The sequence below is a fragment of the Haliotis rufescens genome, unplaced genomic scaffold, assembly GCF_023055435.1.
Source record: "Haliotis rufescens isolate VD_foot unplaced genomic scaffold, xgHalRufe1.0.p SCAF_5, whole genome shotgun sequence".
NCBI lineage: Eukaryota > Metazoa > Mollusca > Gastropoda > Lepetellida > Haliotidae > Haliotis > Haliotis rufescens.
In genome coordinates, this window is record NW_025964223.1 from 6,260,638 (window position 1) to 6,272,464 (window position 11,827).

General features: G+C 39.7%; 1 protein-coding gene across 1 annotated transcript in view; it reads right to left on the reverse strand.

Annotated features, from left to right (window-relative positions):
• Positions 1 to 10,814, reverse strand: part of LOC124133597 (bone morphogenetic protein 1-like) — a 232,304-nt gene extending 221,490 nt beyond the window's left edge. The window contains exon 1 of the mRNA XM_048383572.1: positions 10,716 to 10,814. The gene's annotated coding sequence lies outside the window, so the exon portion shown is untranslated. The remainder of the gene's footprint in view (positions 1 to 10,715) is intronic.
• Positions 10,815 to 11,827: the final 1,013 nt, after the last annotated feature.

Genomic DNA, 11,827 nt, shown 5'->3' on the forward strand with positions numbered 1-11,827 from the left:
AATTAGAGAGTACATCATGTAATGCCCATTCATTTCACCAACACCTGATTTTCAGTAATCCACCACAGAATTCTCACTGCTATTTTGCCTTTTATGCCCAATGGAATCTGTTTTTCGTGAGATAATGGAGACTGGTTATTCTCTGGCATTGACACTGCATAGCAAAACATCACATGGAAAGCACTAAAATTGTGTCCCTTACCCATTAATTACATCAGAGGTGGGCACGTTTGAATTGATACCTCTGATATCACCATCCTGTTGCCAACTCTCTTCCCACCCCTCCCCAGCCTCAGTAAAACAACCTTGAAAGTGAAAAGGCTATTGACAGGAGGGAAGAAATGAAGCCAGCGAAGCAATACTGAGTGAAGTAAGTAGCACTACACTCTCGGCCTGAGAAACAGCCAACTGTGAATATGCTCAGCTCCATGCTTCCCATCTGTGTTGCCTCATGGAAGCCAATCAATACCTATACAATTACTCAATACACTACAGCTCAGCGACAATCATATCTGATATCTAATGCCACTTCACGTCTCAGTCATGCTAGTTACACTGCCACCTGCATATTGCACTGCTTCGGCAGTTGGTGTTGGATGATCAGCAGTCGGTGATATATGTAATATCCTGTGGAATATTATTGGATTAGAAATGGAGATATGATGACATCATTATCAAGTTGAATATTGCATTTCTACTCTCTGCAGCGTGAAGTTTGAATATCGGATACAAGTCAGTATTAGCATGTGCTGTAAAATGAAATATCACATGCAAATGAAATAAATCAGGTGTATGATACTATATGAACATCTGAAGCATGTACAGATAATTATTTGATAATGATCATTCAATTAGTCTGTCCGGAGACCACAAATTGATCTGGCCTCCATAGTAAACAACAATATTCCAAAAGACGATAATCTGCTTTGCAACATGGTAAAGGTGATATGATGTGCATATACATGTAGGGATTATCATGCCATGACGGATTAACTTTAGTAATATACAAGAAGCAGATAAACAATAAGTCCTTTTGAGTAGTATATGACAGAAGCCCCATGGGAATCCAGGTGATAACAGGTCCCCAGCACTACTGCTTGTCTTCGTAAGAGCTGACTAAACTGGATCTGATTCTGTCATCTGGTTGACTGTGTTAAAGCACCATGATGGATGTTGTTCATGATATCAACCACTGGTTTGTCGGGGCACCTTGATGTGGCTGGAATATTGCTATCCTCATCAGGGTATCTATTTGTGCCCTTGGGGTGGTGGGGAAAAAAGCAACTGGATAAATCATGGGCTCTTCCTGACAATAACCTGACTGTTTCCAGAGTCCCTGGCTGGCCATACACACTTACTTAGGTGGCATAATGGGGAGGACATATATACAAACCAAGGATTGAGGAAATTTAAGTGACAGATGAGCAATAAGCAAATAAACTGTTCCTTAGTTACAACCCATTTCAAATCCTTACATCAGAAAACCTGCAGAAAGACTATACTTTTCGGCTAGCAGATGCTATGTTTTTTTACTTCATTCAGAGACATAGCATTACAGTAGGGGCTTGACGGAAGGGGAAATAATATTGGTCAGGGACTGTGAGACAGACCACTCTGCCACCTGATTCTGCCCGGGAGCTACACTACCATGACTAAACTGGGCCACAGATTCAGATCCTGTGATCTCCATAAACCTACTTATGGGTGATTCAAAATGAACTGGCAACAGCTGCAGAAAACATCAAGCAAATGAAATTTTAATTGTAAATATCCTACCCATGAGATATAAGTTTGAGAGGCCAGAGACAGGAACTATTCATCCTTCATAACTACCTTCATCTTCCCACCACCTCCCACCCTCACCTGTCTTATATACCCTTCCTCTCCTCTTCTTAGCAGTAGTAGGGCTGTAAACTGCTAAAATCAGCGTAATACTCTCTTCATTCTCTTTCCTTACCTTACCTTAATGTTCCCATGCTAGACTAACTCGGTCACGTAATGACTCAAGTGCAATGCCATCATAATTTAAATTCAAGAGTCTTCAAACTTTTAGGTTACTGTGTTCAAAGTCCAGGGGTCAGGGCTGTAAGGGTTGTATTGTGGGAATTAAAGGGATGTGGGTTGGTTGTTAGATACGAAGGCTTTAGAAACGCGATATACTTGCACAAATCACTAAGGCAATAATTTTTAGTTTTAATCATAAGTTCTAGATTATGTAAATAATAAGAACAAGTTGTCCCTATAAGAGACTAAAGTGTCTGCATATCTAGACTTGCCTCTTAGGAAGATATAATTACTACACATTCATGGACTATTCTTTCAGTACAGCCTTGGAGCAAGGCTACCTTAGTCCAGAGAAGTATCTGATCTACATTGATGTTTATAGACATAAAAAGTATTCAGCATTGTCTATTTTGATTTATACGTGTTCTCATGTTTTGGGGGTAAACTGTTCACTTGCCCTTGCATGTGTTTGTGATGGGTGCTACCGGTTGTGCAGGATAAGCTTGCCATTTTGCGAACACCTGCGAACAACAAATGTCATCCAGTAATTTGTTTGTGACGTCTCTATGTACTCCTTCTAGAACGTCAGTCTAGAAAGAAACAGACATTTTCATATCCCATATATTTTAACCACCTGTGAAACAAACAACAAATGTTTATAATGTAACAAAAAATAATTTTAATAATCGATAATCACAACAGCACCACTTCCACTGCGGTAAATAATTGCAAAAGGCATTATCACAATATGAATCTTTAAAGAGCCTTTTACAGAAAATAAATTGAATTGAACCATCCTACAATTATTGAGAGTGCTTTAAGAGAATATGTATGTACTGTATCTTGATAATAATATGAAGATCTAAAGACATTGAAATGAAGCACATATACAAACACCCACTTAAGATATTAAAGAATAAAGAAAGGTTATTTCATTTTCATTGTAGATGGGAAAGTGTTCGATAACCTGGAAAAGCAATTGCAAAAACCGAAGAGCTGTGCATGGGCTTATGGAAATTTGGAAAGAGCCAAAAGCCATTACAAACAGTCACAAATTACACGGAATCTTACTTTCTCTCTCGATTTTATTCTTCATGAAAAAAATGTGGATGTGGAGAGATAATATCTTCTAGGAAAGGGGCTGTGGAGAAAGGCAGCACACATTCCCGATTTCAATCTCGCTCTTATCACTGACAAGACCAAGTTGTCACTGTATATCCTCTTAATTGACTTTTTTTTATGAAAACGTATTCAGATCTTTTCCAAGTGTAGCAGGGCGTGGAGTCATCCCACAGATGACATCCTTACCTTGTCAGCTTGCTGACGGGGTTAACCTCTTTGGTCATGTGGACAAGGCGTCCGACCTCGGATCAGAAGGTCCATGGTTCGAATCCCATCACGGGACTCGGAAATTTTATGGCCGCTACATTGGCGCCCAACGTGGGGCTGAGCACGTTCATATTAAATTTGAGCAAAATAAGCCTCAGTACCCTACTATGCGGCCCGGGACGTGCCTTCTGTTGACGGGGGAGTATGTAGCAGGGCGTGGAGTCATCCCACAGATGACATCCTTACCTTGTCAGCTTGCTGACGGGGTTAACCTCTTTGGTCATGTGGACAAGGCGTCCGACCTCGGATCAGAAGGTCCATGGTTCGAATCCCATCACGGGACTCGGAAATTTTATGGCCGCTACACAAGCAATGGCAAGCAAGTGGTGCAACTGATCTGGTTAAAAAGCTACAAATAGATTACTTCATTAGGGATTACATTTATTTTACACCATTTACAAGTGTTCTTTTCTTCAAGTGCTGCAGGTTTACACTCTGCTATATACAAGCAGTGATGCACCATGCAGGGTCCTGTCTTCTCGGGGACCACCTCTGTGGTCTAGTGGTAGAGCAACTGCCTGGAAAGTGGCAGTTGGGGATTCAATCCCTGGCTGAGTCATACCAAAAGACATTAAAAGATGGTACTTGTTGTTATCCTGCCTGGCGCTTGGCATTAAGGTATAGTGTGTATGAGTGGGGTATTCATGTGGCATGGCATCACAGTGGGCTAGCACTAGTCCAGACTTGTAAAACCAGACAGACAGACTGACTGACTGACTGACTGACTGACTGACTGACTGACTGACTGACTGACTGACTAACAGACACATCACTATATAATCTGCAATCACGCAATAATCTTGAATGAGACGTTTAACCCCATTTCACCTCACCTCACCTTATTTAAGAGGTTCTGTAAGGCCCTTACAGGAGACACCAGGATATTTAAGTGACTCTCTGACATTTTCAACAAAACAGTATAATGCTATAGTACCATATTTTCTTGAGTGTCATTCGAGGGTGTTCTGTACAATAAAAAATTCTTGATTCTTGATTCTTCTTGACTAATGGGATCGGGTGTTCAGGCTTGCTGACTTGGTGGATTCAAGTCATTGTGTCACAATTGTGTGACTTGACTTGATTATTTACAGACCGCCACCATACAGCTGGAATATTGCTGAGTGCAGCCTTAAACAACAAACAAACAAACAAACAATATAGTAAGTCCATGTTAGAGTATGGGAGGTAGGGTCATCTTGACACTACAACTATGGTAAGTCCATGTTAGAGGATGGGAGTTAAGATCATTATATGACTACAACTATCGAAAGTCTATGCTAGTGTATGGGAGTTAAGATCATCGTAGCACTAAGATTTCTTTGTGCAGTCTGGCAGTTTGGCTCATGCTACAGTATAAACCAGTAGTATTGATATTTTCAAGAGCTTGTAGCTTGACAAGTTACAGAATAATATTGTCTGTGTAGAAGGTTGTGATTGGCCTGATGGTTGCCTGTGTACAAGGTTGTGATCGGCCTGATGGTTGCCTGTGTACAAGGTTGTGATTGGCCTGATGGTTGCCTGTGTACTAGGTTGTGATTGGCCTGATGGTTACCTGTGTACTAGGTTGTGATTGACCTGATGGTTGCCTGTGTATAAGGTTGTTATTGGCCTGATTGTTGCCTGTGTACTAGGTTGTGATTGGCATAATGGTTGCCTGTGTACTAGGTTGTGATTGACCTGATGGTTGCCTGTGTACTAGGTTGTGATTGGCCTGATGGTTGCCTGTGTACAAGGTTGTGATTGGCCTGATGGTTGCCTGTGTACTAGGTTGTGATTGACCTGATGGTTGCCTGTGTACTAGGTTGTGATTGGCCTGATGGTTGCCTGTGTACAAGGTTGTGATTGGCCTGATGGTTGCCTGTGTACTAGGTTGTGATTGGCCTGATGGTTGCCTGTGTACTAGGTTGTGATTGGCCTGATGGTTGCCTGTGTACAAGGTTGTGATTGGCCTGATGGTTGCCTGTGTACAAGGTTGTGATTGGCCTGATGGTGGACCAAGTGGGGTGAATTACAGAGTTGTCTGTGTACACATCATGGGACACCTGATACTGCAAAGCGTTGGTGCTCCACTGGATACTTCTTGTATTATCATAATAACCTTTCACAGCAACTGGAGGCAAGAGGGAGGTGCAGTAGAAAGCTGTATTTCATATCTAAACCTACCATCATGGGTGAGAAAGCACTTGGAAAGAAGCTCGTTATCTAAAACCATGTGATCAGTTAGATCACATATTTCAATACATAGGAAATCTAGAAACAAAGAAGCCAAAAACATAGATTTTTAGATAGAGGGATTGCTGTGGATATGAAGTTTGGATTCCTGGTTTGACAGTACACTAATATCTCGTACTAGTAAAAGGGAACACAAAAACAGGTTCCCAATGAAGCTTTTAAACACACAGTTAGCTGATACCCAGTGTTGACAGCCATTGGGGGGGGGAGGGGGGAGGGAATGAGTGAGTGAGTGAGTGAGTGAGTGAGTGAGTGAGTGAGTGAGTGTTGCTTTTATAATCCATACCATTCATTTGTGGTACGATTAATGACGATACGTCCATACTCAATACTCATAAAATGTCCCCTAGAGAATCAAGGCACATACTGTCACTGAAGCATGACCATCCTAATTGAACAAACTAGCGATGTCATTCATGTTATTGGTAGATGGTATCTAATTAAAATATTCATTGATTGAATTGATCATTGGTGATATCAAGGGAATGTTCTGGCTATGAACAGAGAAAATAAACCCGATAACACCTACGCTGTTTCCTTGGTGACTAACTAACTTCACAACTGTTTGTTTTTTCTGTAAAATATGTTAAGTTCACAAACTAGGTGAGTTGATATACAGGTCTTATGTCATTTCTTATCAACTTTGTGACACATTCCTGCCAGAGGTACCAACCATGGACTTTGTATGCACTACAGATGCGGGGACCTCATTTCAACATGGCAAGTGAATGCTTCTATAAGCCTCCCATCTGTTGACAATGGGATTCACAATAAGCTCACATCGCTTATCAAACCTGGCACTGATGAGCAAGTTCTTGATCATTCCACAGGTTGGCACAACAATGCTTTTCAATATTCTTATATCGGTATTCAAAACTATGTATTCACACTGATGAGCAAGCATGCACAAAAAAACAATGAACCCACGAGCATAGTTATGACAGCTGCTACGGAGAGACCATGCTGACAACTTCATCAACAGATGGACTCACATATACGTCTGTCATATACACAAGCACCTGTTGCAAGATAAATGCAACGACAACTATCTACTACATATTCTTGTTTACATAATGAGCCTGTCATATGTGTCACATTTCAAACAGACATGTGAACCAATATTTTGCACAGACATATCTGTAGGCTTCTTTCCCATGAAATGTGCATCAACCAGAGATTTCCCAATCAATAACATAAAGCTTGCGTAATACATAACTATGAATATAGATGATCAGGAAAGGACAATACTGTAGCATTCTACACCTACTTAAGAATATGATAACCATAAAACACCTGTTGTTTTCATGGAATTTATAGGAAGTAATTCAGCATATTACTTGGTATTGAAACCACAAAATAATTCTATTCATCAAATTTGAAAAGATCTATTGAACACTAAATCTACTTTTTGTTAAGAAATATTATTGCTTGAAGGTATGGACAGACACTTGAATTTTTTATTTAATTGAGCTCACAGCCCTGTGTTGTTACGATAGAGATGAGACGTTCCTGGTATGTATGTTAGCATTTTTTTACATGCACCTGCCAGGCTTATCAAAAGGAAAACAAAAAGTCTTATTTTTCATAAATGGTAATCAAATGGAAATCCTGCTTCAACATTCACGTTGAAGTGATGCAATATTTTACAGACATACATCTATTCAAATAGATCACTTGTTTCACCATGTATAACAGGTGTCTTCTATAAATCACATTGCAGGGAGGAAAGAATCTTCAGTTGTCTATATTTATCAATGTTTATGTTAAGAGTAAACTCAATTGGGTATTGGGTGGTTAAAAGATGTGACCTGTGTGATTGTCTTTGTCATCAGATCACAGCAATGCTGTCTCCTGACAAGCAATGGACATGGTTAACCACAAGGTTTATCTGGCACAGACTCAATTAGTCTACTGTGATATATAGCCGTAATTTGCAGTTCTAACATTTGAGACTGAAGAATAAAACATTGATTCCCTAACTCAAACCTGCATTTTAGATTTAACACTGAATCTTGTATCGTGGGTTGGGTTGGTGGTTCATGTGTTCTCTTGTCATGCAGGAAACACAGGTTCTGTTCCCAACATATGGGTTGGTCATTGGGGAAATGATTCCTTTATACCTCCACAAGGCCACAAGACTGCAAATAGGCATGAGATATCTAACTCACTCCTTAGATCCTAGAATATGTAACTGTATTTGATATTTACAAACAGCTCCATCAATAATCCCCTAAAGCTAATATTCACTTGTTTGAACATAAACACCAATTTGAACAATTTTTATAAGCAACTGCAACCAATTCCGACATTAAGATAACATCAATAAATGCATATTTTCTTCTTAGAAAGAGAAGCACCTGCTCTCCTCAACACACAGGTCATTAAGCGAAATAACCAAGCACTTGTTTTAATAAATGCACACAAGAATGAATTATTGACACACACCTGCTTCACAAAATCTCACAACTTCTATTATACAGCATTATGATGAACAAGCACCTGCCAAAACCACTGAGAAAACAGTACTCGATTACCACATAGCAGTTGATGAGCCCTCCAAATACATGTCATGGCTACTCTCCAGTCTAATGAATTATTTACAACATAACATTCCTTCCACTGTATCATTTACTGTAATCAGTTTAAATAGATGTGAGTAATGTTACTGGTACAATATTACTGCCCTAGGGAGTGGTGGCCCAGAAATCCCCTTACTCTAATCCACTGTTCTAATTCCCCTCCTCCACTGCCAGAGCTGATATCTCACATGAACATCTCAGGAATCAAATGAAGTGTCATTATTTGTAATTTTGGCCAACTTGACATTTCATCTCTCTCTTCTTTGACTTGAGGTAAACATCACCCTTGAGCTTCAAACCCGAAGCATACCAACTCAAATATACATACAGGAATTTCTTTTCATGTCTTGTTGATCTTCCCAGTCAGTAGCAGTGCCTTTGTGGCAGTGTTGTTGTCATTGCCAATAAAATCTAACAACCACTACCTATTCTGTGTGTCTGGGAGTTAAGTTCTGCTTGTCTATAACCTCATACTGAATGTGGTTAGAGTACAGCAACTGATGAGTGAGTTAGTTGGGTTATACACCCAGGGATTTATTTGAACCCGCTCAGAGGCCGTTATTTGGCCCAAAGTCTGCAGCAAATGATAGCAAGAATTCAATTGAATTAAAATGTTCCGAACTCCACATATTCATGAAAAGAAAAATATTTTAAAATATAAAATGACATATGTTTCTCAATTTCCCTGCCAAGGGCATGTAGTTTGTTATCCTGTACACAATGTTCAGTACATTTAGACCCCATCATGGCAGGACACAACCACAGCCTTCACACATTGTACTGATTTGGAAGATCGGTGGGATGACTGAATGCTTTAACTACTAGGCTACCTCATACCCTTAAATTTGATAACTTTGATAACTGTCCTCGGTTTCAAATACTTATTCAGCATTATCGTAAATATCTTCACTACAAAAGATGCATTCCTTGAGTATACTCATCATCATCATCATCATCATCATCATCATCATGGTCGTCATCATCATCGTCATCACCGCCACCATCATCTTCATACTTTTACTTGCCATTGCATCACTGTCACATAACCCTTGATACCAATAAAGATACATCCGCAATGTCTCTCTCCATAAAACACCTTCAACTGTAACCATGGTAAAATGATCTGTAGAAATTCAGAAACAAATCAATTATAAATTCAATATCAGCTGTCAGCTACATAACAGTTGTCTTGCTCGCTAAATATAATCCACCGGATGATAGTATTACTAATATCTTACCTGTATTGGATATTACTCCCCCAGTACACAGTAATCCATGCACGGTAAACACTTCCAATCAGTTATTTCCAGGGCAATCAATACAAAACACTACTAACAAAAGCCTATACAAGGAGGATACAAGAACACTCAGTGTGCTCTGAAGGCTCACATGGTCTATAGTGCTTTAAAAAAAAACTCCTTCTGAACTGTCCAATGACCAAGTGATTCCAGACTGACTGACACTTACATAGGAAGAGGGCTGTGCAATGGGAGAGAAAGAGAGAAGAAATACCGGCTTGCTCATTAGGGAGGCTCTTTAACAGTGGGCGTCACAGAAGCAAAAATGAGTTTCACATTTTTCTCTTCACATCAAATGTTGTACTCTTCCTTATATGTGTAGTCCACAGAACACTTATGACCTTTACAGATTCGAAGTTAGTTTGTTGGGCAGGTGTTTTTAAACCCTTTTTTATACCTTTCGTAGTTATTGTGTACAGTCAGAGTGTGAGCACTGCTAAATGTCAAATTAGCATTTTCACTGGGAGTCAAGATATATATCAAATGTAGATTTTCCACTTTTTCATAATGAAACAGATATTGTACTATTAACCATTAAGTATAAAAACCAGAACACTTTTGCATTGTGTGCATCAGTGTGACACAATGAACAATGCAAACAGGACAGCAACTGTAAAGTTACATACATTATCAATATAAACTATTTCAAAGAAGAATGTTCAATATGGCTAATTGGTAGAACATGTACATTGGATTGGTAGTGAAACTTTCAAATACTCTCCTCAGAACAATTATTTTAATTGCATCTACTACACACTTCTACAAAATAAACAAAAGTATTCGTTAATGATGATTAAGCTGGCCAAGGCTAAGCTCATAATATCCTCTCTATTGAAATGTTCATGTACTAAGTAGCTGAGTAAACCACATACTTTGTAACTTGCCAATATACAACCTGTATAAAATAGGCTCACAACAGATTACCACTTTCCATAGGTTATGAAATCTATTTCTTATCAATCCTATGTGCTTTGACCAGTATTTATTTTCAAGCAGAACTTGGCATACAAATAGTGTCTGTGAATAACGTACCATGCTTCATGCCCCAAGGGAAATTTATCCTGAAATGAGCAACAATGTTCATCCTGAGGCAATAATCAATTATTTCAATGGTATGTATACAACTTCAAGCTGGTGTTCCCAGCCAGCCATATATTACTTGGTCTCAATAAAGAGCCTCATTGGTGACATTGAAAATAATCGGAGTACTCACCAGTTGGTATGTTATTAGTATCCAGACCCAGTACACCTTGTCCAATGGTACACTCCTGCCGTGCCTTCCCGTGAATTCAAATACAGTTGCAAACTGATCACTTCATGCACACACCAAATGCAATAGGAACACCATATCATGAACAATGGTAAAATCCAAAGTTTACAGAAACACTCAAATTCAAACAATAGTAAAATTCACAGCCTATGTTCCACATCCAAATTCAAAATCCTAGGCTTCCATAATCCATTAATCACAAATCAAATTAAAATCCAAAATGCTGCCTTAAGAATCCCCACATGGTGGGCCTCTGTGGAGCCATACAAGACCATGAAGCAGCATCCCTCCCTATGATCCTCACTGCTCTTCCTTCTCTCGTCCACGTGCCTCTCTCGCTTCCCCACGTTACATGATACGCTGAAAGGTATGTGTTTCCCCTGACGAGCGCATGTAGCTGTCCGTTGAATCCCTTACCATTGTAAGCTTAGTGAGATAGTATGCATAAAATTGATAGTGGTCATGTACACATCCCACTGGGCTTTCAAGTAATGTGCAGCAAGAGTCGCAATTCATGCACTACATCCACAGATATCCATAATTAGGTGCGGTAAACAAGCAAGTCAGCCGTACCTGCTGATTTTCAGGGAGTCAGAGAACATCCATTCCTGGCAGAAGCGAGTGATCAAGTCCAAGCCCACTTCTTCCGTGTTTCTTGATGTTGGTTCTCCTAACTAGGCTGCTGATGCCGTCAGAAAGGGGTTTCCCGGTCTGTTATGTAAATTGAAAATCTAATCGTGTCGTCTGCTCCTGCCACAAATTGATAGGGATCATTTTCTGCATGCAAAAATAAGATGAACTGGACAAACCTTGGTTCCACGTGTATCTGTACTTTCAGAGGGTTGGAATACCAGCCTGTTGTGTCAAACGCAGACTGTGTCCTAAGCTCCAATAAAAGCTTTGGCAGAACGCTGCTAAAATTCACTTAGGTAAGGCTTTGGTGTCAGAAGAATATCCAGTAATTATGATCAGGCGGAGGGGAGCCAGAATACTATGAGTGAAAGAGAACTGAAAGATAGCCAATCTATATATTGTGTCTGATGATACTAGCGACT